This window comes from Empidonax traillii, unplaced genomic scaffold (genome assembly GCF_003031625.1).
Source record: "Empidonax traillii isolate 1590-97213 ecotype Southwest subspecies unplaced genomic scaffold, ASM303162v1 scaffold13:size3042203, whole genome shotgun sequence".
Taxonomy (NCBI): domain Eukaryota; kingdom Metazoa; phylum Chordata; class Aves; order Passeriformes; family Tyrannidae; genus Empidonax; species Empidonax traillii.
Genome location: NW_020955206.1, coordinates 1,788,653 through 1,794,393, shown reverse-complemented (window position 1 = coordinate 1,794,393; position 5,741 = coordinate 1,788,653).

Sequence of the window (5,741 nt, the reverse complement as noted above, 5' to 3'; positions counted from 1 at the left end):
GAGAATAAAAATAAATCTCTCCTCCTCTTGCCATGAATCAGTGTGTTCTGGCTTTTGCCCCCAGGAGGAGACTGTCTGTTCTACTGCCAGCGTTATTCCCAGTTCTTTGTCACAGTTATAGGACTTGATTAACTTCAGGGACAGGCTGTTACCTCATGGTCCTTCTAACAGTTTTCAGAAGACTGAGAAGACCTTGGGATTGAGAGTCATCTTCTCCTTGTCCCTTCCCTGACCAAACTGTTCTGAACATGAGCTGAGCTGCAGAAGGGTTTGTCCTTCGGAAATTTGGAACTTTTTGTCTAAATTTACTGAAATGTGGGACAGATGGGACATTTGGAGCAGCTGATGTCCATCAGCACAAAGACACTGCCGGTGCAGTGTGTGCATTTATGCTTAAACCACCCAGCTTCCCACTGTCTGGTTCCCTCTCCCCTTTTAACTCCATGTCCATCCTACCCTTCCCTTCCCTCAGCCTCCATCCCTTCCAAACTCTCAATGTCTATGAAATCTGAAGATTTCACACCTTTAAAAAGCCTTTTTTTTTGCTATGGATACAGCAGGCAGTGTTTTCCTCTGGGAAACAAAGATGCTCATTCAAAGTTACCATTAGAATGAGGCATATTAGAATACGCAAACTGTGGGCTTGCTGTTGCCAAAAATTGGAAGCCACACATATAGGAGTGCAGGCTCTTCTTCCTCTGGGAGAAGGATGTTTTTATTTTGCTTTGGCCTTTTTTTGTTTTCCTGTTGAATGTCATCTGTTTGAAGGCTTTAGAAAGAACCCAGAGGAGTTACACAGTTTCAGCGATTGGTGTAATAAATTACATAGAGAAGGTGTGTGGTTTTGATAGGGAGAAAACACAAATATGGGCATAACAAAAAAATCCTCGCTCCTGTGAAATCCATACAGCCTGTCTGGTAAAGAGAGGAATTCAGGAGCTCATTCAGAAAAATGCTCAAACAACTAAATTAGCTTCCAGAGCTGGCTTGGAGTTACAGAAAATATGATTGAAAAGTTTCTTGGTTTTAATCCATCAACAAGTTACCCACTGATGCTGCTTTTCAGGAATGCACATAAATGCATGTTTCAACACAGTAGAATTCAAAACAATGTGAAAAAATATTTAAAGTTCCAGTAAAATCACACAGGATGTTTGAGGCTGGAGGGAATCTCTGCTCAAAGCAGGATCAACAAGAGCAGGTTGCCCAGGGGCAACTTAGGTGCTGATTTTATTTAATATTTCTTTCTATGAATTGTGACTTCAGTTTTATATTTCTGAGGTCAGTGGGACAACAGAGAATTCGTTTTCTTCCTTTCATCTTGAATTCCCACGTCTGTGTCTAATGCAGTGACAGTTCAGATGATTTACAGGTTTCATATTTATTTTGAGATGACAGCAACCTTGACACTTCAGTAGGGAGTCACCATGACAAAAACAACAAATTCTTGACTTCTGAATGGTTTGAGTCCATCAATAAAGGACTCATTTAAAATTTTAGTCAGCTTTGTCCCCTTAAGAATAGTGCCCAGCTGATACTTCTATGTAATGTATTGTCTAGGGGGAATAAGAGACCAGTGGGAACTGATGATGCTGTGACCATGCAGGAGTCAGCACTGAGAGGAGCCACTCAACCACCGAGCTCAAACACTGGAACAAAACCTTAGAGAGGCTGTGAAATCTGCGAAATCCCCTTTTTTGGAGATTTTCAAAGTTTGGCCGGATGAGGCCATGAATAACCTGATGTAATTCCTTCTAGTGGAAGGTGGCCCTGCCCACGGTAGGGAGTTGGAACTAGGTAAACTTTTAAGTCCCTTCCAACCCAAACCATTCTGTGATTCCATGAATTCAGAAGTTAGACCTGTGTCAGTAGGGAGCTGAAACAGCTCTGATCCTACCAGAGGCCTCTTGGGAGCCCACACTGCCCTGTGATGCTGCACTTCTTGCAGCCGGAGCGTGGGTGATCTTATCAGCCCCATGGTTTCACACCTCCCCAGTCTGACATCTGCACAGCTCTAGAAATCTGACTTTTTTTCACAGGGATCCCTTTTACTTTTGAAATGATCTGCTTGCTTTTATCTCCCCTGCTCTCCCTGAGCTGGAGCAGGCGGGCTGGCAGCTGGCACTGCAGATGGAGGGGGTTGAAGAAGTGGAACATAAACTCCAGATTATTGTCTGGACTGGCTCAAAGTGCCATCAGGTGTGAGGCTTGGATGGAGATTTGTGGAGTTTGACGCTTTGCCCAGACAGAGCTTGAGTTCAATCACTTAAAGGCATGTCCGGCCAGACACAGCCATTGTGTCTGATCCTGGAATGGGAATATCCTACTTTTTCTGTCAGAGCCACAAAAGTGTTTGGCTTTACAGGTCACTACATTTGTTTCTGGCCCCTGCCTGTGATAAATCGCTCTGTCTCCTCTTAGAGAGCTGTTTGCTCGATGCCTGGGGGCGTTCAGATCAACCTGAGATGATTTTTGCCTTCTTGGCCTTGGGTGGTCCAGCCCCTGGGCTGGAAAGCTGTGCTCCATGAGCTTGGAATGAGCTGTATTTATTTGAGTCTGCCCTCTTGCTCATTAGACAAACCCTGAGGTGGAGGGAGCAAAGCTCAGAGATGGTATGAAGGGGATTTATTTGGAGAGAGGTTGAGACTGAGAGGGTTGATTTTGACTGTGACAAATGAAGCTGGTTTATATTTGCACCATTATTTATGCTGTGATAATATTACATCAGTAAAATATACTGCTTTGGCATGACCAGCCCATGGTCCCACCTGTCTAAAGCTCCTCCATCTCTGATGCTCCAAGGCCTGAGCTGTCACTGCTGTGTCTCTTCTTTAATCTTTACACCACAGCAACAGCCACCATTGGAGCTACAATGAGCAGACAGCCCAGGGTGGCTCCCAGAATGGTGACTGCATAAATATTCTTATTATTTTAGCTGTGCCAAATCACAGACTGATCCTTCAGGGTCATCCTGCCTTCTCTGGAGATCAGTGTAACCACCCCAATAGCTGAGGGACAGCATCTAATCCCTTCCTGGCAGCACATGTGAGGGGGCTTGTGGCCTCCTGCCTTGCTGCAGGGCTGCCTTCACCAGGAAGGCGGGGTAGGCAGCAAAGCATGTCCGTTTTTAAAGGCCTGGAAAGGCCAGAAAAATCCTACCTTGGGCTTGGCAAGGTAGGGCATTGCAGCACATTCCTTCTCCATTGTAACTCTGGGCTGGGGCTGTGCAGCCAGACGATGCTGGCAAGGCAACAGAAGCTCAGTTTGTGTTTTTTGGTGGGGGAATAAAGATTAATACCACCAACTGTAAACTCGGGGAAGGGGAGTTTTAGGACAGCAAAAATGTCCTGACTCTCAGCTGTGCCAAAAATGAATATCCCATTTCTTGCAAGAAATACAGTATTGTCTTTCAGTATAGCCAGGGATGAATAGTAATTCTCATCTGAAAGGAATAATGTCTCTCAGGCAGCATATCCAGCCAGACTTGGATGGCTTTGCTTTTAGGTACAGGTGTCCTGACTCTGTTACTGAATCCACAGGCTGGAAGCAGTCCAAGGTTGAATGGAGCATCATTCCCCAGCAACTCGGACCAGATGTCGGAGAAAGGATCAGAAATGAAAGTCAGTGCTCCCTGGGACAACCATATCAAGGTATTTCCTAGGATTTCATTTCATTTCTGGAAAGCTCACATGTGTCCTGTGTTCTGGTTATTAATGGATTTCCACTGCAGTTTGAGGGGAACAGGTGGACATCTGGCTTGCTCTGATTAATTTAAATGAGGGAGTGACAGCATTAAAACCAGAAAGAGTGAGGCCAGTGGTAGGAAAAGAGGGATGATTAATGCTGAGTCCACTGCTGCATGTCAGTCATAGCTGTGTCTGTGCAGGCTTTGACAGTACATTGCAGGAGTTCTCCCTCACAGCTCCTTTTCACCAGCCCCACCAGAGTTCCACATAAATGCCTCAGTTTTGTAAAGCTGTCATGCTTCCTCTGATCCTTCTAAAACAATTTTTCAGCTGGTTGCTTGAACGTTGTGCTGCTTTTTGTGGGCTCGTTGAAAAAGCTCAGAGTTACAAAGTACTTCTGGTCCCATCAGCCCTTCAAACTAACCAAAATTGTTTGGGAGAATCTTGGGTAGAATTTGCTTGGGGAGCAATCTGCCCAAGAATCTGCTTGGGCAGACGTGCCATGACTACCCTTGGACATAACTGAAGTGTCCCTAAACCAGTGTAGTCCTGGACACAGCAACCTACCCAGGATATGGAGGAGGAATGTATCCACTGTGAGTCAAGAACCCAAAAATGTGCAATTGAATTCTCTATTGCAATCCAGTTACCATAAACAGTAATTAAAGTAGTTATTGGGCTGTCCACTGGCATGAGGAACATTACATACTGTTATGTTTTCCACAGGCAAAGAGCCAAGTTTGAGCCAGAGTCAGTCCTGATGCCTTTGATTTCATGCAAAGGGAATCGCAAAACTGAGACTTTCCCTCAAAGCCCTGCAGTGAGCTTCCCCAAAGCATTCCTGACCCGAAATTGGGATGCTCCCTGCTCTGAATCATGCAGTAGGATCCACATGTGGTGGTGCAGAGTGAGGCACTTGAGTGACAGCCTGTCCAGTCCTTGGGACACATCACTGCAGCCTCGTTCATTCCTGACTAAAACTTCTCTCCTCTGTGACCTGTGCAGGGCTTTTCCCCTGCCAGTGTGACCTCAGGTGCTTTGGGTTGAGAAGCAAGGAGGAAAAAGGTGACCAAGCTTTGCAATACCCCTTTGGAAGAAAAGAGCTGAGCTCTTCAATCCTGCTGCCTGTGTTCTGAATTTTCTGAGCCTGATGTTTCAATCTTTAACAAAGAACAGCACCAAACCCCAAATAAATGGCTTAAAATACAATTCATTTTTAAAATCTAATAACCTTTATGTTCTTACTAGATAGTGCCTCCTCCTTGGGGAACTATTATTTTCCCTTATTTCATCCTTTTCTTTTAAAGCAAAGAAAAAGCCTTTGAAAAGGAACGAAAGACCAAAATGATAACTAATTTGTTCCCAGGACCTGGGGATACACTGAGGGGGTAGAGGTCCCAAAGCACCTGGAGAGGTCATGAGAAGTGGTGCCAATGGGAGCTTCTTGCTCCTCTTTTTCTCTGTTGGGTTTGCTCCCTTGTGTCCATTGCAGGTGAAGGGCCTGGGGACATTCCCTGTGCTGCAGCCGCTGGGGTTATAGGACTGTGAAGGGTGGGAGTGGGCTGGACTGAGAGGATTTTGCACTCACTGGAGCATCTGTAAAATATTTTGGGACTCAAGTTTTTCAAAACCTGGATGTGCAGTGCTGAGAAGCCTCAGAGCGCTGAGACCTGAGATCTATCTCAGGTCTCCCCCTGAGCAGATCAAACGTTTGTAGAAGTGGTGGGAAGACCTAAATCCAGGGAAATCCAGCCTCAAGCACATTCAGGGACCTTGTAGTGAAACTGAGGCCCTGGGAGGGTGTGGACAGTGGTGCCAGCAGGGTAGAGGGCTCAAGCCCAAACTCTTTTCCAGCTGCTGGTCTCTGCAGCTGTTGGGGAACACATCTACAAGGTTTGCACATAAAGGTGCTGCAGTGAGAAGGTTCATGTAGATTAGACAGAGAGGCTTGTTTAAAATCAGCCCTCAGACTCTGATGGTTAATAGTTTCCATCCTGAACTGTCTGAGCATTCAGCGCACATAAATCTCACTCCATGTTCAACTCTATTCCAGCT